This window comes from Stegodyphus dumicola, chromosome 7 (genome assembly GCF_044657685.1).
Source record: "Stegodyphus dumicola isolate Sdum_Otavi_A_Nest chromosome 7, ASM4465768v1".
Classification (NCBI taxonomy): domain Eukaryota; kingdom Metazoa; phylum Arthropoda; class Arachnida; order Araneae; family Eresidae; genus Stegodyphus; species Stegodyphus dumicola.
The window spans coordinates 53,152,079-53,177,139 of record NC_140774.1 but is presented as its reverse complement, the minus strand read 5'-3'; the positions used below and the strand labels follow the sequence as shown (position 1 = coordinate 53,177,139).

The 25,061-nt window shown below is 34.7% G+C and overlaps 1 protein-coding gene across 6 annotated transcripts in view; it reads right to left on the bottom strand.

Annotated features, from left to right (window-relative positions):
* Positions 1–25,061, bottom strand: part of LOC118181010 (putative phospholipid-transporting ATPase IM) — a 487,240-nt gene that overhangs the window by 90,428 nt on the left and 371,751 nt on the right. The window lies entirely within an intron of this gene.

The window sequence follows — 25,061 nt, the reverse complement described above, 5'->3', positions numbered from 1 at the left end:
CTATAATATGTAGATGTGCACCTCGTATTTTGGTTTCAATCGGCAGCGCCAAACGTATATAAATATATCCACTCTATTACCCGGCTCAGTGATCTCAATTTCTTTACTCTTATATGTTAGTAAATTGTACATTTTTTTCTTTAAAAATTATTGAATTATGTTGTTTTCATCTTCTGGTTAAGGATTTTATGCCTTTAGTAAATCTGTATGCAATATTTTTAGAATTATCAACAATTTAAAAGTTGTTTAAGTGCCGCTAAGCCTATTTTGATGGCGGCATTTGCTTATTTACATTTGGAATAGCTGAGTAGTGAATTTGTTGCCAATCTAGAGAAACGTAGCTTCGCAACAACAAAGATAAACGCCTTCATTTATTATTGCGATTAAAATCATACTTAATCCTTTCTGGAATTTTCTCGAGGAAATAAGTGTTTAAGATTTACTTAATTTTTAATAATTTAATTTTAATAATTAGTAATTTAATTTTTAATAATAAGTAATTTAATTTTTAATAATTAGTAATTTTTAGTAGAGATATTTTGAGTTTATATGTATTTTTGCATTGTCGCGAAGTGAGAACTGAATTAATTGAATGAGAAATACTTAATCGTCTGTGAAAAACTTTCTTTTTTGTTTTGTTTGCTTAATTTCTTTTATACATCGTTCTAGCTTTATTACAGTAATTGAATAGAACATGTGGCAACGATTAGATAATTGTTTAAATGATACAAATTTTGTGCATTCTGAGTTATAATATGAACGAAATATAATACTGTTAAGTGAACCTAGCGCCAGAGTGTCGCTATGGTAAACAAATAGAGTGAATTTTAAAGAATGCACTTATTCTATTGTGGTTTATGCGCTGTCGACAAAGTAGATATAATTAAATCCAATAAGTTTAAACAAAATGCAAGAAAAAATGCGTATAATTTAATATTCCGTACAAGGAAGTCATGTGGTGTACACATCAGATTTTTTTGTTTTTATAAGTGTGACAGGCTTAACAGTGGCTGAGATTAAATCCATGAAACATTAGGAGTTCGTACAAGGCTCCATTCATACTGGTTGAACAGGATGATAATATGAGACGTTTGCTACGTTAAAGATAAACGGCAGCCAGTTTTTCTTAGGGAGTCGCTCAGTAAAGAATTCTTTTTTTTTCATAGGCAGACAGTCCTAGTATGTTTCGCAGAGATTAAATAAAGGAATCGAACATTACATTTTTTCAAACTAGCTGCAATGTATTTAGATGAACTTTGTTTTCTGCTCCTTCTTACTTTCTCTCAAATACGAAACGCAGTTGAAATAGATAAAAACACGTTCGAAAACCATTTTCTAGTGGAATGCAGAGAGTTCCATGAAAACATTTCGAGAAATACGATTATCTGATTATTTAAGAACTTTTTATTCTGAACATACACGGAAATGCACTATATGGAGAGAGGGAGAAAGAGAGAGAGAAAGTTAGAAAACTGAAGTAAAATTTGATGATCGCATATGATTTTATTAGCGTAAGTGGAGTAAAACAATAAACGAAAAAAGAATGAAAAATTATCAGCTGGAAAACCTAAACAAGATAGAAGTTCACTCTGGCCCAAAAGAAGATAGAATTTAGGTTGGAAGAGTGACTTCGAAATTTCGAGCAGAAAATAGTTCACCATCTTCGGTGGACAGCATATTTAAAACCCATCGGTGTTTGAAAAGGCGATGAAAATAGAGCTGGCCCTATTTCCTGATAAGATTTTGGAAAATTACATTCTTAGTCACGAAGAACAGAACTGTAATAATTAGAACTACGGAACGAGAAGGAAATTTATCATCGCTTTTTAATTACTTTACTTACAGCAGAATAATCAAGGAGATTTAAATCATTAATTTAATACTTGACTATGCAACCAAACAGCCAATGGCTATTTTCAAAGTATTAGGCCTTTGGATGTTATTCGAAATGCGACACTCGTTTCCACAGCTTCTTTTACATCAGTCTATAGACTCATTAGGTTTTTTTGATGCAGGGTACATGAAAAATGATCAATGCCCTTGCCGGGACTCGAACCTGGACCTTTCGAATACGCGCCGAGTGTGCTAGTGTTACACCAGGAGGTATGCTGGAAGGAAGGAGATGTATTTTTAATTTAAGTTTCAATGAGCTTTAAGATTTTACTTTCTTCGAATAACTACAATATTTAAAAACAGTTGCTAAATTTATAATATTACCAAATATGTTCTAAAACATTTCAATTAAGTTTAAAGAAATGTTTAACAAGTAACATAATAACAAAAGATTAAGTTAACTCTGTACGACAAAGTACACCATGAGGCTTACACTATCAGTTACAGCACTAAAAAAAATAAATAAATAAAAAGTACAACAGTACAGTGTAGAAAAGAAAGGAGTGGATAAATAATAAATAAATAGAAATTTAAAAAACTCGAAAGCCCAAACTGAGAATAAAATTCTAAAAAGCAGAATTTGTAAAACATTTCTAGAATTTTTAAACACTTTTATTCATAGATACGTAGAAAACTTATGGCTGTTTACAGCACCGTAAACAGTTTCACCATTTCCGGCGCAGTGTGTTCCATGTGAACACACCAAAAATATTCCCTCTTAAGACACTGAAAATAATCGCTAAATGTCCCGAAAACTACACTAATGGTTACTTTTAATCTCTTTTATGAATAATAGATGGATGGCAGCACCACACAAGAAAATGAATAAAGTTGAGATATATTCTGTTTTTAAAGACATTGATATTTCAAAGAAATGTTTCAGATTTTTTTTTAAATATAAAGAATATCAATGAAAAAAAATCTTTATAATTTTGTTGTTCGAATGCTAATCTGCCTAGTCTGTATTACTTTTAATTTTTATTTTTGAAATATTGCGTATAGTGAAACCTTCAGCGTATGGTGTGTTCGGACTGAACACACTGTACTGGTAGCGCCCGTCACGCGGGGTGAATCACAGAATCTGATCTTGTGCTTCAAACACGAGGGATGCTGAGAGTCCACATTTATTTACATTTGTTTTTATTCTCTTCTGTTTTTGGTTTTGAAGACCCCGGTGCTTTGTTTTCACTTAGCTATTTGATTTTCAGCAAGAGCAGACCCTTTTTTTGCCTTGCTCTCATTGTGCGTAGTTTGCTTAGTTCTCATTTCTGTAGATTTTTATTTGTATATATATTTAATAATTTTTTTCTGGTCAATAATTAATTGTAAATATTATAGTATTTTTAATTTTTTATATAAATTTTCAAATTGTGTAAATGGCTCGGAGAGGCCTCAACGTTGAATGACAACATTTTCATGAACGAATTTTGTTAGTTTTATAAGGAATTTATTAGTACAAGAGTGTAACCAGTTGTGGGTTAAAATCTCGTATAATTTTTTAATTTGCCTCCTCTTCTCATCACCAGCACATAATTATTGGCAACCTGAATATCATACAAAACGATCAACTAAAAACACTAATGAGTTATGGTGCAAAATTTAGACCACTCAGACACATCAATAAAAATTACTGTAACAAGGTTAGGTTAGGTTACTTAATTACGGCAAAGCCTCGAGGGCTATCTGCCTAAGGGGAGGGATGCCTTCGTGGAGGACTTTCTAAGGGAAACTGGCTCGTATACACGTTACACATGGGGAAAACCACGAAAACACCCATGCAGCCAGCCCGTTCGTAGGATTCGAACCTCGGAACGAACTACCAGTGTTCAGCGACTTTACCGCTCGGCCGCTGGTGGGCCCTTACTGTAACAAGACTTTCGAAAACAGCATCAACGAATTTATAGTTAAAGCAAGCTATCAACTGAATTTACCTATAGATACCTTTTTTCAATGGAAAGATGAAATACTTCAACGCATATCCACAGAAATCAATCACCTCAAGTTTAAAATTACATTGAATTGGTCACAACTTCTATCAGATATTAAAAATTAAAAAAACTTTTTACTATTACAAAAATAGGTAAAGCAAATAATAACTTTAGCATTATATGAAAACAATTCTACGCAGAAATTATTCATAAAGAACTTTTCAACGACACTACTTATTAATTAGCAAACCTTAGAGAAACATCTATAATAAACAGAATTAAAACTTTTCATAAAAAACTAAAAATCACTTTCAATCCAAGCTACAACAGATTTACTAACCTCTATGCACTTCCCAAATTCCATAAAACACCATTAAAATTCATATTTATAGCAAATGGAACTAATAACTACAAGAAAAATGTAGACTATTATTTTTAAATTCAACTTTAAAAAAATGTAAATTTATTTTCAACGACTGTAACATTAATCATAACTATTGCTGGATCACCCATAATAACACTCCTGTCATTAATGCCATTCAGACAATTGACATACAAAACATTAACTGCTATGACTTTGAAAACTTATTCTCACTTCCATAAGAAGAAATTTATACAAGTCCACTAGATCTGCCTAAACTCTTCCCTGATATACTCACGATTATGAATCTTAGTAAATGGAAAACCTACCTAAAACGCACACTTTTTCATAACTATATTAAATTTCAAAATCAACTTTTTAAACAAGTCAGAGATCTTCCAATGGGCTTCCATTAAAGTACCACGATCTGTAATATCTTTTTATTTATCAAAGAATTTAACTTCCAAAAAAATTTACAACAGCAAGAATTAAATTACTACAAGTACACTTACAGATATATTGATGATCTCATTACATTTAATAATTTTAATAAGATTGAATCCTCCGAGATTTACCCAAATTGCCTTACACTTAATAGAATTAATAATTCGCAAAATAACATAGACTATCTCGATCTTCAAAACATTAACTACAAAAAATTTTACTGTTTGACAAAACAAGAAACTTCAGTTTTAATACTAACAAATTAATAAATTGGAATTCCAACATCTTCAAAAAAGTAATTAGCAATACAATAATAAATCAAATACAACGTATTAAAAATATTTGCACAGATACGATAGATCTACAACGCGAAATTTTGCTCCATATTAAAATTCTCAAAAATAATCTAATACCTAATCAATTTATTAACCATTGACTTAAAAGAGGAAGCGTTAAATACTTACTCTAAATCATTTAACTGATAGGGATATGATAATTTGTTCCTAAACCTGAGAAAGCGGTATAAGTTGGATGACTATCAGTTGAAGGATTTGTACATAGTGTAATTACAAAGCTGTATATAATGTAAAAAGCTAATTGTTTTTAGACTTTTCTTATGCTGTTACTAAAAAAAAAAATGGGTCTATTTCATAATCTTTAGTCTGTCAAATAGCTCTTTGACAGTGAAAATTACTTTTTTCCTTTTCTTAATTTCTTCCTCGTTCCGTCATGACAATTAGCCAGAAATTAATTTCCATTCACTAGTATATTCAAAATTTTAACAGACGTTTTCACTCACATAAGAACTCCGCAACAAAGGTACCTCAAGCATTCCTAGTCCCTCCCTTCTCCCATAAATTACTTCTCACAAGTTTCGCCGCCTGAAATAATTCAAAGCTCCCGCTGCCGATAAAGAATTTCGGACACACAACCCTTCTCAGTAAGACGCCGAAGAGAACACTTTCCCCACATTCCACTAGAAAGAACGCAAGCTAATATAATAGCCTTTTATATCTTCATGTACATTCCCTTTTCTTATTATATATATATTAATTTTCAATTTTTATTATTTGATTTGTTTTTGCAAAGATTGCATTATATTTCTTAATTTTCTAATGTTTATTTCAATTACTTTGAGTTCTATTTCATAATTCCAATTAAGATTACCAATGTTTAATTTCTTCACAAATAGTTTTGAATTAAAATTCATAAAAACGAGGGTGTCGGGGCACAATTACTCAAGTATTTTATCAATTTTACTACATAAATTGCTTTTCACTCAAAATTGTGTTAGCGAAAATGCTTAATAAGAATAAGTTCTTTGATACTCTACTTTTGTTATAAATACCTTCACTTCACGGAAATATTTGGTTTAACTTAATTTGCCAGTTTGGCATCACCATTATTACTTGAGTAAAAGACGAAACACCTTCGTATTTATTTATTAATTATTGTTCATTGAACGGGAGGAATATTTCACAAGTGCACATCAGCGTAGCCACTGAGGGAGGAGTTTCGAAAATGGACCATTGAGCTTGTGTTGCTCTTGTGACGCTAAATCTTCCTGCATGTGAGCGTATGTCGTTTACGTTTTAATTTGCATTTGTTTCGCAGTAAAAAATGTATGGCGTAGTATAAGAAAATATGGTAGTGCTTTCGTTTCATGTGTTTAATTAATCGCTGACATTTCCCTTTCGCGATTTTTATCACGCATTAATATTTGGATTGATGTTCACGACATATTATCGTTGTTTACATTGATAAAATGACTCAAGCTATAATTAGATTCGAATATTATGCATTTACTTAACACCTGTGGATTAAGAAAATTCAAGTGTATAGTTTTTTTAATATTTTTTCATATAGACTGCAATAAAAAGTGCTGACTTCTATATACATATATAACTGGTGTAAATATTTTTCTCATATGCATAGTTTTATGTAAAGATAACATTTGGGCTCGAATGTTTATCACATATTTCTTTCTTCATCTTATTTACCACTTATTAAGTAATATTTCACATGGATATTTTTGCGGAGTATCCAAAATGTGTTTGTATTTATTTTAAATTCTTTCCGTCAGGTAGTGAAATCTTCCCATTTGCTTATATTTGATCTAACTTCGCAAAGAAAATTTTCAGAAGAAATCGACGATGCTTTAATTATTTTGTACAGAAAATTGCGTGGCAAAATATTTTCAACCATTTTGCTTAAATCTTAAAGCACCCGACGAAAGTTCATGTGACATGACAGAAATATTACTGGATGCCCATTGGTCCATTCTAGAAGCCCCACCCGCGGTGGCTACACAGATGTGCACTTGTGAAATATGCGAAAGGGAATTAGTTTGTTTCCCTTGAAAAGTCAACTAATTTCCGATCAATAGCAATAATTACTTGCTTTTGATTTAATCTCTTTTTCCAATTGAAATTTTGTTATTCATGATTTACTTCAAGTCCCCGTAAAACATTTTTAAAACAATTTACACTCAAGTTACTTTAAAACAATTTTCGGAATTAAACTTCCTACCTATGGGTTGACTCTTTTTAGATACTTCTACTAAAATTAATATTAGGAGATAATACAATCAATATTTCTTTAGTAAATAAATTATTATATATACATATATACACACACATTTCCTTTGGTAAAGAGGGGCCTATGTCCCATTCCCTCAAAACGGAAGAAAGTAGATTTTCTAACACACAAAGAACATATCTGCCTAATCTTAAAATTTATGTCGGCATGCTTTTCTTCCCTACTAGCACAACTAAAGTTACTAAATTATAATCGGGTTAAAGGGCTAATAATTTATAAGCAACGTATAGCGCCGGCATTTGAATAAGTACAGCTCCAAGACTAATAAAATATCAACGTTTGGGAAATTCACTGTTGCTGATGCAAAAGAATAACTTCTAATAGTACGGATTCTAAAATTTTAACAATAAGGATAAACACTAAAAGTTCAATAACTGAACATCGGAAACAGAGTTAATGACCCAGTCTGGCAGCAAAAGGAACGGTGTTAACAGCTTCCAAAAAGAAGGGATAATTGGAGAACGAAGACTTTCCTCCCTCGAGTTCTAAGGGGAAACAAATAATAAACCGATGGAAACGAAATCGACTTCACATGCCATGTCATTACGCTTGCTGGTAGGAAAAGGAATACGATTTAAATTGCGTTTGAAAAGATAAATTGCATATACACTTGTAAATATCGTACATAGTAAGTTAGAAAATTAATATGGAGAAGTAAATTATTAATTTCGTAATTATCTACTTCAAAAATTTTGTAACTTTTACCTCCTAATTTGCATTTGTTATTCACAATAAAATGTATATATAGTGAAACTTATTATTCAAAATATTGGTTACTCCAAATAAAACTAAAGGCTCGATAATCTCAACTAAGAAGAAATGCTAATGTTTTTTTCCTAATTGTAATTTTGTTGGTATTAAAAAAAAATCCTGGTTGCCTTATGACTTCGGATAATTTGGGACGAAGAATAATTTATTATCTTTGCTTACTTTTTATAAGAATAATATCTACAAGGAGACAAGTCTGATTCGAGTACCTGCGATTGACATCATTCGACTAAGATCGATCGAAATATTCGACAGTTTCGGATCATATCAGGAATAATTTTTGATTTAATAAACGAAGAAAATTGAATTAGAAATAATTTTTAAGTTAATGACATGAAGAGTCGAAGTTAGGGATATGATATGGAGATAAAATGACGAAGAGCGGTAATGAACAAATTAATACTATAAGAAATACTTGTTAAAGGCAACATTTAGAATCGGTTTAGGACGATTACCATTCCCAATCTCATCGTAATCATAAAATCACAAATTTTTACAGCTTTATTATTGTGTTTGTTCTCATGAAGTTTTCCAACTGGGTGGTATCGAAGTCCTTCAAAAACAAATTGCCCTCATAAATACTATTAAGAATTAAGTTATAATCTCTAATAACCGAATAAAGTTATTTTATAAATTGCAATTATAAAATGTATTTTAATTCTGAATTCTAAAAGACAATTCCAAAAATAGTTAACCACTCGTTCAACAGGATTATTTTTCCCCCCAGTAAATCCTATTAAAGGTTGATTTTACGCTATATATATGATACTTCGAACTTCTACTAATCCCAAAATTCTCTTTTCCGATTATTTAAAACCGAGTCTGCCATCTAATCCAAGTTAACAAGAATTCTTTGCATATCAGTGGCTCAATAAAGTACTGGAGCATAAGAAACGTTTACAATCGATGACAAAAATTCAGCTATATTTTAAAATTAAATATCGCTCTTGTTTGCCGAGTCTAAATACTATGCTAAATCTATTACGGTGAATAAAATTTACTGCGATATATTAAATATCTTGTCTTTAAATACGAAATTACGTTTTAAAACAAATTATTGGGGCATCGCGGTAACAAATGTGATAAAGCACCAGTTCTGTCAGATGTTTTTTGTAACATAGTTGGAAGTAAGAATTTAAACTTGGAAAAACTAGAAGTTTTAAGTGCTACTTTATTCACAAGAGTAGGAAAGACTCTGAGACTTCTTCCCACCCCCATGAGAACACTTTCAATTTTTCATCGGAATCTTGAAAAACCTTTGAGCAAAATAAATTAAGTGTTGAATGTAAGTAAATCTGTTATTCACAACATAATTTTGAAATACCGTAAAATAAATCTCACTGAAAACAAAGCACGAAGAGGGCGTCCAAAACATTTCACTGAACACAAATAAAGGTGGACGGGGAGAAATATTTGTAATCTTAAAATCGGTGTTCCGCCAGTGGTCGAGTGTTTAAAGACAGCTAATGGTAGAAGTTCGACAGAAGTTCGATCCCAGGTGAATGGACTAGCTGTTAGTTTTAGTTGTTTTTTACATGTGTAACGTGAATGGGTCAATTCATTTCCCTTAGTCCTCAATGAAATCCTCCCTTCTCTTAGGCATATAGCCTTCGCGTGCTTTGCCATATTCAACCTTAAATCGGTACAATCAAATTGACTTTGAAAGCTAAACGAATGTTTAGAAAAGTCGGCTACGCAGAAATCATTAAGGAAATTTATCTTTAATGCCGGAATAACTAAAATGAAAAAAAATTAAAGCGAATCGAAGCACGCGATCAGAATTAGCTAAGACCTATATTAAAAAGCATCAAGAATATTGAAATTCGGTTACATATGTAGATGAAAGTAAATTCTCTCTCTTTCCATCTCTCCCCGAAATGAGAGTATTTCGGGGAGAGATGGAAAAGCAAATGATACAGCGAAAACTCAATTCAAATGAAGAATCTTACTCTTTCTTTGCAAAACACTGTGGATATTACCAGATGGTTTGGGGCTGAATGAATGCTTGCGGTGTTAAAATCTGCACTTTACTGATGGTTAAATAAATGAATTTATGCACTTAAATATTTTTAAACAAAACATGAAGCAAAGCTTTCAAAAAATGAGCATTCTGCTTCACTACAAACTTCATCACGACAACGGTCCCAAAGCACAACGCTTTTATTTGCAGACTCTATATAGAACCAATGGAGTAATTTCGATGTCCCACTTGACCAGAGGCCAGACATCAAACCTATTGAGCCTGTATGGGATCACTCGAAAGACAAACTTGGAAGTTTTTAAATTTTCATCACAGAGAAACTCGGAGGAAACTCGTCAAAGAATGAGAAAAATAAAAAACAAATTTTCTAAAAATCTTATAAAACCGTGCTTAAGAAATTCATTGAAAACATAAAATTGAAAATAGGCCTACAGCATTGTTAAGAAAGTTCAAATGCGAAGATAGACTTATATGAACAAAGTGATTGTTTTGGTATAAAGACCCAGGAGGGTGAAGTGTCAAACTCACCCTCCTTTACGTTTTTATCAGAGGACTGGAAAACGAAGGCTGAGGTGGGAATTATGGTTAGGGGATATTTACAATTCGGACTGAATCGGAAATAAAATCGTAAAGCTGTTTTGGAAAAAGCTCATTTGGGTTTGAATATCATTCAAAAATAATGTTGTCTATTGGGGAAACCTCAGCTAAAGACCATATTCCCCCCCCCCCCAATTTAAACGCAGGATTACCAATACTAATTTCGGAAATACTGAACCGAAAAATATTTATTTATTCCAGATAGCAGGTCACATCGAATAATAAATCATTTCCCCCTAGTTTGAAGGTCATCTTTTAACAAATTTTGATAAAACTTTTCCACTTTAAGAAATTTTAAAAATATAAATCACTAGATATCTTTTACAACAGGTTATCATAAAATAATCTAATTGTCGATAGCTTGTGAAACATTTGATTGACGTAAATCTTCCAATATCTGGGATACTACATAGTAAATAACATAATAAATAAATGCGTTGAAATGCATGTAAATGAGAAATTAATTCTGTAAAGCTGCCTAATGATGGGAGAATCATCTCCTACACTTCAGCTTTCACAGCACACACACAAACTGTGCTTAACGTGGAGTGAAAAAATAACTGTGTGTCAAGTGTTTTGTCCTAAGCCAAAGTAGGACAAGGTGGAAGACACTTAAGTTTTGCTAAACAGAACACATTATCCTATTTCCTTATGCTTTTTAAGGAAGGGTATCTCAGTCTCAAGGTCACTCGGGTATTAAATGAACGTACCTAGAAAAGAACAAAATCCTTCCGTCAGGATTTCGACAGACTTATATTTTTGAAATCACGATATAAATAACACTTTTCCTCTTCGGCAAAAATTCACATTTTCCCTTTACAATATTACAGTACTCTTGGAAAAATTACAGAACTTTTACTTTGCGAAATTTAGGAATTTAATGAAAGTAGCGATGCTATATTCAATATTAAGAATCTTACATTTCATTCAATAGTTGAAAAAGGCAGTTTTAACAGGTTCATCTATCATACATAATACAGTTAAATGTTAGTAAAATGGGTAAAGGAGAAGTGGTTTTAGAAAAACAAGCGATTATTTTGGAAACACTAAACGTTTCAATTAGTTAGAGAAGAGTCATGGCGGCAGTAGAGGCGGTGCAATCGGTGCGTCCGCAAAGGACGGCAGAATTTAAAAGCGGCAATTTTTTTTTTTAAAATTTAGAGAAGCACCAAGCAGCAAAATTTAGAGATTGGGCAGTTGACTTTGGGGGGAGGGGAGGATCGTCAGAGATTGCAACGAGCGGCAAATTGCCTAACGCTAGGCTTGAAGCAAGATTAATTATATATGTACTCATAAAACAGCCTGAATCCACTCTCCCACCATAAAAACGTTCCTGTTTTGTTTTGAAACATTTTATTTTAAACTTATTTACCCTCAAGTGCTTGAATATTCAGAATGTTTTTTGACGTGAAAGAAATCTTAATTAAAACGCTGAGAATTTCAGAAGGGAACATTTATTTAAACACAAAATCTGTTCTTTCCAGACGGAAAAAATACATAAAACATTTAAAACAATGCAATTATGTTAAAATTATCATACTTTATACAACTACGTTCTTCATTCACAGCATCCAACAACAAAAATCCATTTTTCCCCCCACCCACCCCCTAAAAAATGCGCAACAGTTTTTTTTTTCTTTTTTTTTAACATCCAAAATTCGATATAAATTACTAAACATGTAAAAAACCCCTAAATTTAATTACCATAAACCTATTCACAAGAACAGATAAGATTTTTCAATAACTAAATTAGCTTCTCAGTCATGATTATTCTATTTACCTAAAAATTTTATTTTTCGTTAAATATTTAAATTTATTTATTTATTTATTAGTCCAAAGGGGCTTTGTCCCTGAGGAACTATTGTTTTCGTTTTGCGATTTTGCGTCGAATAATTATGAATGTCCGTTTCATTTTTCAAACTGTTGCCATCAAATATTATCGCCCTATATTATATTTAAAGAAATCATATAACGAATAATCTGGCCATCACATTTTGAATGACGCAATCCTACTGCAAATATGGGCATTTGGAAGCCCAAATTTGTTTTAATATCGATTTCATATCTTGTAAAACTTTAACGAATTTTTGATTAATAAACTCAAGGATTTCAAAGCGAGCCATAGCAACGTTGTACAGAAAAAACATTTTTATCTCCAGCGCGTGAGACTTAGTATCGGAAATTCTACAGGTATGTTCAATTTAAAATTATTTTGCAATATTGCTCTTGAACTGAATTTTATGGCTCAAGTGCGAAGAATATGATATTTAATAAATAAAGGCAAAACACAAAATGTTAAAAAACATCCCCTTGGACGTAATTTAAAATCTAAAACCTTTCAAATTTTCTTTTACTTTTTTTTTATGCCTTGCATATACGTAATAGATAATTGATCCTAGAAATTACGTCTCGGGGAAAAAGAAACAGCTTTTTCAAATATATGAGCGACAAATATCCTTTCATTTAGCTTTTAAATTATAGCAATTACTAGCTGAAGTACAGTCAGTTAGTTCTTAGGAAGTACAATTAGCCAGTTCAGTTAGATTGAGAGTAATGTACCTAACAAACAGCGAGAATGATATCGCTGTAATTCTTCTCTAATTATTGATCTTTGATGTACCGAGCTGTAAAGTTGTTGAAGATAGGTAGCTCAGTCCGGGTTCGAATCCGGGCAAATTGGCTGGCTGTATGGGCGTTTTCGTGGTTTTACCCATGTTAAACATAGATACAAGTCAGTTTTCCTTAAAGTCCTCCCATGGGGCATCCCTCCTTTTGGCGGATACCATGTTGTGCGTTGCCGTAACCATGGTGTCTGAAATGTTTCAGATTTTAAATTCCGTCCAAAGGGGCCTTTTTTAAATGTTTTGTGTGTTACTTTTATTTATTAAATATCATGTTCTTTGCACTTAAACCATAAAATTTAGCTCAACAGCAATGTTGCAAAATAATTTTAAAATGAGCATATCTTTAGAATTTCCGATACACAGTTCGACGCGCTGGAGATAAAAAGGTTCCCCCCCCCCGGTAGAGTGTTGCCATTGCTCGCTTTTAAATCATTAAGTTTGTTACTCAAAAATTCGTTAAAGTTTTACAAAATATGAAATCGATCATAAAACGAATTCCAAATTTCAAATTTGGTCTTCCACATGCCCACATTCGTAGGATCACGTCATTCAAAATTCGATAGCTGTATGTACCGTTGTTTTATCACAATGCGAGAAATTTACATACAGTTATGCAGATTTTTCATTATTTAATTTCTTCAAATATAATGCAGGACTCTAACATTTGGTGGCACCAGTTTGAAAAGTGAAACGGACATTTATAGTGATTCAACGCAAAATGAAAACAATAGTCCTAGCAGGGACAAAGCCCCTTTGAACTAAAAAAAATAAAAAATAATAATATTAATTTTAAGATAAAGAGTTAGGGTCCCGAAACGTTGAACAATGTCACACTAACAAAAAACCTAGTCTGAAATAATGCAATAATTAAATAAGATTCAACAAAAGAAACACGAAATAAATTATGAAATACATCCATTCGAAACTTCGGAAGCTTGAAATAAATCAATATCATTCGTTGCATTGTAAGGATCTTAAGTTTTACTAACGTTTATTTTATTTTAAATGTTTACTATCACTTCTTATTTTCTACTTCAGGCCAGAATTATAAGCGTTAAGGATTTTATGCAAAGTTTGTCTGGCGAACGCCAAGTATTTAAGTGTGGCCTTTTTGCCAAGCGAAAGAGAGGAAGCAGTGAGTTCGAAGCAGGCCGCTTACCTTAGATGTTACGCAGTTGCTATTTGCCTTCCAGGCCAGAGGTTTTAATCCTCTTGATAAATTAAACGTATTGTAGTGTTCACAGTCTCTGTGCTACATACGCTTCCTGTTATTATAAGGCCAATCTTCCACGTGTATTATTCTAAAGTTAAATTAGAGTTTAGTTTTATTTTTATACCTTTTACGTTAGACCCCGAGTGGAGGGTCATTGTATTCCGAAGTACGGAAGTTAATGTATATAGAGAAAAATAAAGGGTTTTGTATACCCTTCGACTGTATCCTGTCTACTTACTACAATTAGTGAACATAGCTTTAGTAAGCTCTCTGTTCCTAGTCAGGTCCTTGTATGTTCCCGAAGAAGGTTAGAAGGAACATTGAACCTGATAGTGGCGCCCAACGTAGAAGAATAACCATGGCCGAGTTTCAAGAAGAACCTGTGCTGCCTGCAGAAACGGCTCAGAATCCAGAAATGCCAACTGCCGCCCTGGAAGGATTTGGGTACATCGTCCAGACCATGCGCGCTTCGATGAAACCAGAAGCAACATTTAATGGAAACTCACCGGTAACCAGTTTTTTGGAAAAATTGGATGACCACTTCATGCTCTACCCCGTGCACGAGTTTCAAAAAGTTACCTTAGCTACCAGCGCTTTGAGGGGCCAAGCGCTTAACTGGTTCAAATGTATCGGCAGAAGTCTCTTGGGTCAAGCAGGAAGTCCCACCTATACTTACGAAAATTTCAAGACTGCCCTACTAAAAGCCTTCCCTGTTGTAAGGGATCATGCGAAATTAGAAACGGAACTTTTTAGCATATATCAACAAAGAATCGAAAACCTCTCGAGCTTTATTTTAAGAAAACTTCACGTTTTCAAGCTCTTGTATGGAAACCGTCCGGATCCTGAAATAATTCAAGTGATTTTGCCGAGGTTACTACCCCAAGTGCAAGACTTTATTGAATTGAGAAATCCGACTACACTGGAAAGGTTATTTGAGCTAGCAATCCAGTTTGAAAGTAGAAGAACGGCGGACGTCGAAAGAAGACGCCAGTATCAACAGCGAAACCAATTTGGTACGCCAAGACTACAGCAAACTCAAGCACATGGCTACGGAGAAAAAGCGAATCAGTGGGCAAGGAAACCCGAGCATTCAAAAACAGCCGGCGAACGTCGACAGTTCAATAGCAACCCAGGAAAAAAAGTCTCAAGGCCAGGGGAAAAAGAAGGAAAGCACGGAAAGGAAAAATAATTTAAACTAAAACGGATTTCTGCTGACGAGAGGGTGCGGAAATCCGAAGGCCACGAAAACCCCTCTTCCTACAAGTTAAATACAGTAATGGTGAAAAATTTAACTCTTCCGAAGATTGAAGTCTTGGTAAATAATATCCCGGCCACCGCACTCCTGGATACCGGCGCGCAGTGTTCCTGTGTGGCAGAAGTCTTTTTTAGAAAGTATTTTCGCAAATACCGCATATATAATGCGGATAATACGACAGTATTAGCGGCGCAAGGAGAACAATGTAAGTGCGTAGGTAAAGTACCTTTGTATATCCGTATCAAGGACGAACAAGTAAAGGTGATGTTTTTTATAGTAAAGAATTTGCAAGCACATTTAATCCTAGGAATAGACTTTCTTTCAGACGCACAAGCTACACTGGATTTTAATGAAGCGTCCCTTAAGCTGACAATGAAACCAGTGCGTGTAGAAAAGGTTGAACCGCCAAGGTTAAATCTTGACCACCTGCCTAATGACGAGCAAGATAGAATCCGACAAGTGGTAAGTGAATTTGCTTCGTTATTTAGTGATATTCTAGGATTTACTCAGGTTACTAACCATAGTATTGACAGTTCGTCAAAAACCATACCGGTATGATAAGAATAAGGAAAAAATTATAGAATGGCATATTACCGATATGCTACGTAAAAAGATCATAATGCCCATCTCAAGTAGTTATGCTAGCCCGGTGGTTTTATGTAAGAAAAATAATGATTATCCTTTGGAGCATCCAAAAAGGTGGAGATTCGCTATTGATTACCGTAAATTAAATTCCATAACGAAATATCCGGTATATCCGTTGCCGATCATAGAAGAAATTTTAAGGAACATAAAATCAACCAAATTTATGACGACTTTAGACTTAACGACTGGTTATTTTCAAATAGGGGTGAGGCCTGAGGACGTGCCTAAGACTGCTTTTATAACCAAGTCTGGCACTTATGCATTTTTGCGTATGCCGTTTGGCCTTTCAGGGGCCCCAGCAACATTTCAGCGATGCATGGACATTGTGTTAAGACCTGTTCTTGGAAAATCCACATTTATCTATTTAGACGATATCATTATTACTAGTGATAATCTAGACCAACATGTACAGGATTTAAGACAGGTGTTTTCTTTATTAAATGAGGCCGGTCTAAAAGTTAATGTCGAAAAGTGCAAATTTGCAGCCCCTGAATTAAAATATTTAGGTTACAAAATATCGCAAAAAGGGATCGAGACAGATGAATCAAAAATAATCGCTGTACAAAAGTATCCGACTCCAAACACGGCAAAGAAGCTCTCTCCTTTTCTAGGACTTTGTTCATATTATAGGTCTTTATAAAAGATTTTGCGGCTATCGCTGAGCCATTGTTAAAATTAAAAAGGAAAAAGGCAAGATTCTCGTGGACGGCCGAAGCCAATAGTGCTTTCGAAAAATTAAAACAAGCATTAACGCAAGCCCCTGTGTTGAAATTTCCTGAAAAGGATGAAAATTTAGAAATTTCAGCGGATGCTTCGGATTATGCGGTAGGAGCGGTACTTTCGCAAAATCAGCAGCCCGTGGCATTTTTTAGCCGAACTTTAAATCAAACACAAAGAAACTATTCCGCGACCGAGAGAGAGGCACTTGCAGTTCTGTTAGCAGTGCCAAAGTTCCGAGTCTATTTTGGAAAGGCGCCGATAACAGTATATTCTGATCATGCGGCGGTAACTAGATTGTACTCAGGAAAAAATTTATCCCCAAGGTTAATAAGATGGGCACTCAAGCTGCAAGAATATAATCTGGTAATCAAGCATACCCCCGGAAAGGAAAATATCGTAGCAGATGCCCTATCACGAATTAAATTAGACGAACAGGGTAATACCGTAAAAGTTGCAATGCTTACAGCGTGTACAATAAATTCCCGAGAAACTGTAATAACCGAACTGGGTAAGGATCCTGAGTTTGGAAGTATTTATGAGTATTTGAAGGATCCTGAAAATTTTAGCCACCAAGATATTGTGGCGATAAGAAATAGGGCGGCCCATTACGAACTAATAGATGGTCTATTATTTTATACAAAAACTACGAATTCCAACAACGAATTTCGACCTGTTATCCCAGCTAGTTTTAGATTAAATATCCTGCAAGAGCTCCATGACAGCCCTTTAGCTTCTCATGCTGGTATTCGAAAAACTACTCAACGCGTACGCGAGGCAGTCTACTTTCCTGAACTGCAAAAGTTAACAAGGGCGTATGTCCAGTCCTGCCCAACATGTCAAGCCGTTAATTATATTAATTTCCGCCCGGCCGGGTTTCTAAATAGTATTAAATCCGAATTTCCAAATGAAATAATCGGCATCGATTTATTGGGCCCTTTCCCAAAAAGTCAGTTAAACAAAAGTCGCTATCTCCTTGTTATAGTTGATCATTTTAGTAAATGGACCGAAATTGTTCCCTTAAAACGAGCCTCCGCGAAATTAGTTACCGATTCTATTTTAAATAAATATATTTTAAAATACGGGGCGCCCCTAAAAGTTATATCGGATAATTGTCCTCAATTTGTAAGTAATATATTTGAAGACATGTGCCAAAAACTGGGCATACGTCATTTAAAAATGGTCCCGTATCGGCCGCAATCAAATATAGCGGAACGGGTCAACAGAAATATAGTGAAAATTATCCGTAGTTATGTTAAAAATTTTCATAAAAGCTGGGATAACTATGTCAATGAATTTGCTTTCGCCCTTAGGACCGCAAAACATGATACAACGGGCAAAACTCCTGCTGAGTTATTTCTAGGCAGAAAGGTTATAACACCGTTAGATAAACTATTTTATGTGCAACAAAGAGCCCCAGAATTTAAAATGGGTGATATAGAAAAACTAATAAAAGAAGCAAAAAAGAATACGGAAGTAGCACAAAGAAAACAAAAATTGTATTATGACTTGAAACGACGGGGAGTAACTTATAAAGTAGGGGATGAAGTACTAAAAATTAAGCATTCACTTTCTTCAGCACCAGAAGATAAAACTGCCAAATTTTTTCCACGCTTTGAAGGACCATATGTTATAGAAAAAATAACTCACGCTGTTGTAGTGTTAAAGGCAAGAAATGGTGAAACCTGTTCCGCAAACATTGACCAGATAAAACCATTCTATGACCGTAATAAAATGCAAATCTTTTCAGATCTTTTGCAGGATCCGGCACGGCAGACACCGCAGGTACAAGTTCCAGAGGTGGGAAAACGACAAGTACAAGGGCAAGCCAATGAGAGACAGAAGCAAGTGAAAAGAAAATTGCCCCGCGGAAAAATTGAAGGTACAAAGAAAAAGAAGTCGTTCCACCGTCCAGAAAACAGAGTTCACGAACACCCCCAGAATGAAGAAGGGAGAAGGACGACGTATGTGAAGAGGACCAGGAGAAATGACGGCAACTATAACCCGGCTTTAGGAGAAAAGGAAGGTGTTCAAGGGTGGCCGTACTAGTGAAAAACGGAAGCTTCCAGAGGAAAGCACTAAAGGGCGAGCCCGTACAAGGAGGAGGATAAACCAGGCTAATATCTGCAGTACCTTTAAAGACTGGGCCCAGAAAAGGATGTCCGAATATTACAAAGATAAGTAAAATTTTATGTTACTTTGCAAACTTAAGTTAATCTTTCATTCTTACTGCAAGTGGCAGATTTCAAGAAGTTTTACCTCATGCGAGGTCTACCTTTATCGCCAAAAGGGCGAGAAATGAGTTCTGACCGATTTTCGTATTATGTTTTTAAATTACTCGTGCGTAAAACTAAAGTTGATGTATAATAGCGTTGTGTAAAGACTTAGAATATTGTAAAAAGTTATTGTAAAAAGTTAATTTTATATTGTAAAAAGTTATTGTATAAATTTTATTTAAAACATTCTAGCAAGAAAGAAGTTTTAGTCTGAAAGACTTTTTGAAATGTAGTATTATTTCAATGTAGAAAGAATTGGCACTTGCTTTGAAAAGAATAGAAGTTAACAATGTACTACTAATGTATGTTTTCAAATGTGTAAAATTAACGGCATGTTGATATGTTCTTATATACATGTGAACTGTTATTTTAAATGTTAAGAAATACCGTGATATGGTAAAAGTGAAAGTGATGTTAAAAATTTGTTATTCGTGTGACTGTAAAGATTAAATCATGGCGAATATGTGGTAAAGGTTGAATGATGTAGTTAGGCTCTCTGACGCCACACTTTAGAGTTAGCCACTTTTAGAATAGTACCTCAGGGTTTAGAGTTGAAAGTAGGGTGTGTTAAGAGGTCTCGTTATGTTGAATTTTAACACTTTAGTGTTTTGATTGTAGGAGGAAGTGTGGCACACGTAGACAGAAACACATTCGTGTTTGGTGTTCTTTTACAACACATGTCAGAGAGCACGGGGAGAGATAATTAAAATAGTCATGAATGAAATAAGAAGGTTAAGAGAAGTATATTCTATATGTTATTTGCAATGTCATTCTGTAACATTTCATTAAACTAGTTTTCCTTCCAGATCTCTGGAAGGAACCAGAATTGAATAAAGCTCCTGTTTAGATGCAGTACAGATGAAAAAAAAAAAAAAAAGATTGTTGTAGATCCTGGGAGCTGCTATTGTAACAAATTTCTTTCTTTTAAATTTTCTAGTTTCTCACGAAGTTATGATTGTAAAAGGTTGGCCTCGCGTTATATTCTAGAGCTAAAAGTTTTCAACAAGGTCGTTTTAGACCTCAGTTTCAAACTAATTAACTCTGGCGGGAAGTATGTAAGGATCTTAAGTTTTACTAACGTTTATTTTATTTTAAATCTTTACTATCACTTCTTATTTTCTACTTCCGGCCAGAATTATAAGCGTTAAGGATTTTATGCAAAGTTTGTCTGGCGAACGCCAAGTATTTAAGTGTGGCCTTTTTGCCAAGCGAAAGAGAGGAAGCAGTGAGTTCGAAGCAGGCCGCTTACCTTAGAAGTTACGCAGTTGCTATTTGCCTTCCAGGCCAGAGGTTTTAATCCTCTTGATAAATTAAACGTATTGTAGTGTTCACAGTCTCTGTGCTACATACGCTTCCTGTTATTATAAGGCCAATCTTCCACGTGTATTATTCTAAAGTTAAATTAGAGTTTAGTTTTATTTTTATACCTTTTACGTTAGACCCCGAGTGGAGGGTCATTGTATTCCGAAGTACGGAAGTTATTGTATATAGAGAAAAATAAAGGGTTTTGTATACCCTTCGTCTGTATCCTGTCTACTTACTACAATTAGTGAACATAGCTTTAGTAAGCTCTCTGTTCCTAGTCAGGTCCATGTATGTTCCCGAAGAAGGTTAGAAAGAACATTGAACCTGATAGCATTAACTCTGAATTTGAAACAGAGTTTTTTTTTTTTTTTTTTTTTCTTGTTTGATGACTTTAGATTCAAATCCAACAAAATAATTTACGCTCAGTTTATCATAAATTTACTTTCGAACTTCTACTGCATTAATTTTATCATGTGCATTTGTAGATGTTTAAGCTACCAGAGATGACATATATTTTATTTTTCCCGTCAGTACGCGCCTTTCCCTTTGCCGAAGTCAGGAAACCGAAAAAGCTGTTTAACTTGAAAAATATGTGTTATCATAAGGATGAGTCAAAATGAAATCTTTTCAACTAAACAGAGGAAGTACAAGCTGGATTAAAAACATTTATTCATTTCTAATTGTGTCCAAATGCGTTCTCTGCAAGTAGGTATACCTGATATTAAGTAAGACTAATTCCTCTTGAACAAAAATCTACTCCGATCCACTGCGCAGCCAGCGAGCCTATTAGTTTTTATTCTGGATGCAGACAACAGCATACACAAACAACACAACTAGAAATTTTCAATCGCCCAATCTATATAAAATCTATGTATGCTTAAAACCTATTTTATTTATGAGATCCTGACACAAAAGTAAAATAACATCTTAAAGGATTAGCGTATATCGCATTTAGAAACGCTTTCATATATATATTGAATGAAATAATTTACGCATTGTTTATTCGGAAACTGCTTTTACTTATTCTAGATAAGATTTATCTCAAATTAAAATCAATAAACACTTCGAAGATGTCTCCTACAAAATGCTAAAAATCTTACGTCAGGTTTAGTGGAAGATCGCTCTACTGAATTCTGTATTAAATTAAATATCACGAAAATTTTATTCTGTAATAATCTGTTTTTTGATTTCATAACGCGGTTGAATTATTTCTTATCGAAATAAACGATTTTAATGAAAACACAGAAGGTCATACACCTTAGCGGAACAATTACTAGCTCTAAGCGATCGGCTGCCGTCTTAAAACTCTAATCATTCAGCTACAGCTGTAGCTCATTTCTGAGAACCCAAGTAGAATTTTTAAATGCACGGTCATTACATCGTGACGGGAAATTACACAGCAGTGACATAATGGCTTAGCTGCCAAAACGTGAGGAGGAGGGTACAGATATCATAACTGAAATTACCCTTTAGTCATCAAAAATTTCAATCTAATCTTGTAAAACAAGAGTCATTTCAGCTTGGCTTCTGGACAACATCCACTACGCGAGGTCTAATAAATACCGTAAAATTTAATTCTGAAAAATTGAAGATTTAGGTACGCTTAAATCAAGGTACGACTTCCCATTCTTCACAAATGATGCTAACTGGTCTGCTTTTAAGGCCGAAGAAAAGAAGTATGATTATTTCTTATACTCAAAATCCAAAACATCGAAATTTTTTTCCACTCAGCCAATCAAAATACAATTTCAGATATTATTATTTGAAGGTGCACGCTCGACTCGATGATCTAAAACAGTTTACGGCTAGAGAGAGCATTTTTTTGAAATTTTCGAATGGCAACACGCTCTCTTTTCCAGCGAAAACTGATCAGAGCATTGATAAACAGAAATGGCGTTGAAACAGTAGAAGTATGACGAAAATTGCGGCGTAAAACATTTGCAAAGAAGAACACTGTAAAGGATCAATGACAACACAAGAGGGAGGGGAGGGAAAATATTTTTGTTGGAATTACAGGTTTTCAAGGTGCCCATCTTCGCAGATAACCCTAGCATGCTGGAGATTGTTGTTAACAACGACGAACGTAACATTTCAGGAGAGATCTGTACAACTTCATGTTTCATAGAATTTTTCAGTTTTGACAGATCTCGTGGATTTGATGCGTATATCATAGATTTCAGATAACCCCAGGATCAATAATCCATCGGAGTGCGGTAGGGGGTATCGCGAATGTCATGAAATTGCAACTTACCGGAGATGACTCTCGTTCGAAACGTTGTACATGTTCAAAACTTGTTAATTCCAATAAAAGTTTTTCTCCTCTTCTTTCTTGTGCTGTCACTGGTCCTTTAAAAATGCTCTTCTTTGCAAATGTTTGCTGGCAATTTTCGCCACACGTGTCTCGTTCTAACGCAATTTATGGGTTTCTAATGGTGATATAATATACATTCTTTTGCAAAAAAATCGAAGCACCAAGGACTTTTGCGATCGTGACGAAATTTGGTATGCAAAAACATCTTGATCTAAGATGCAAATTATCAAAGTTCCAAGGCAAATGTACAGGAATTGCGATCATAGCGCGCATTCCTAGTGCGCAATTTGCAAAGTATAAAACCAGTAACGGAGGCGGAATTTTTTTTTTTTTTTGCTGCCATTGTAATTCCGTAAAGAAGCAACTAAAGATGCCATCACGACAATATCAAAGACTTTAGAGACAACTAAACGACTTCGAACGTGGTCACATTGTAGGATTGCGTGAAGCTGGGTGCTCATACCGAGCAATAGGCCGCCACCTGTGGCGTACAGACACTGCTGTGCAAAGATTTTCGCAGCAATGGTTGCTACAAGGAAATTGCCGACGAAATGAAGTCTGAAGGGCTAAAGATCACAAATGCGAGGCAAGACAGGATTATTGTTCGCCAGGCCCGAACCGCCCCAACAGTATCATTGTCGACTATTCAACGCACTACAACCACGTCTATACCTCCCGTGGTACCGTCCACCATCTCACGGCGCTTGTCTGAGACTGGGCTACGCTCACAGAGGCCTTTAAGACGTTTGCCTTTGGCCCCACAACATCGGGGACTCGTCTGGAATAGTGTCGCAGCCGATCATCATGGCTTCCATCACACTGACATCGTATACTGTTCAGCAATGAATCTCGCTTCACTCTTGAAGCAGATGTTCGTGTCTGGAGAGGATGGGGCCAGCGGTCCCAATCAGCTTTTGTTTTACAAAGGCATACAGCTATAACCCCTAGTGTGATGGTGTGGAGCGCTATTTCTTATGACAGCAGGTCATCTTTAATCATCCTGCGTACATCTTTAACAGCTCAACGATATGTTGATACCATCCTGAGGCCGGTTGCATTACTCTTCATGGCACGTCATCCTGGGGCCATTTTCCAACAAGATAATGCCAGGCCACATACCGCTCGCATATCTCTGGATTGTCTCCGTGCTGTTGATACTGTTCCTTTGCCAGCAAGGTCACCAGACCTTTCACCAATCGAGCATGTCAGAGGCATGGTAGGCCGCCAGATTCGGGCACCACAAAATATCGCAGATCTGGAGCGACAACTGATGAATGCTTGGCAGAATGTATCGCCGGATGACATTAGGAATCTCTACCACTCCTTGCCTCGACGAATTCAAGCATGCATTGCCACCTGGGGCGGTTCGACCAACTACTAATTTGAACACTCAATGGGTGTTTGTGAGCCGTGGACAGGTACTATGACCTTGATTTTTTAATCATTTTATTATCTGTGTATGAGTTATACAAACATACTCAATTTCATCAAAAACAACCACTTCCTTCATGGTGCTTCGATTTTTTTGAAAAAGAGTGTATATATGATGAAAATTATTTTGCAGTTCTGAGTAGATTGAAGATCACTGAAATATCAAGTACATAATAGAAGATGGTGGGAACGTTTGAAGAATTACAAATAACTTGATAATCCAAACAGATTTTTATTATTTGCTGATTACTCTACGGCAAGGCACAGCACAATGGGGACAACCTGCTTCTCATAATTTTGATTCTGACGCATTACATTTTTAACAATGAATACAAGCAATCAAGCAAGAGACGTCCTTTAGTTAGCAAGAGTAGACAGCAGAAGAAAGTCACTGAATTGCAGCGGTTTTTATTTAAAAAAGAAAAAAAAGAAAAAGAAAGAAAGAAAGAAAGAAAAGAAAAGGGGGGTCTTTATCTAATTGATACAGAAAGTTAAGATGACATAATACAGAATTACTTTTTAGATATGAAGCAGTTCTGAAAGAGTTATTACTATTCTGATATTAGAAAGGAGGAACTGCCCTAATTGAAAAAAGGAATTATGGGGCTATTGCTTAGTAAAAGTATAATTCATAGTTACGTATCCCCTCTTCAAGGGGCTTAGCGGCAAAACAGCGTTTCGAGAAAAAAGCATTTCAGTGGCAAACGTGCAGAA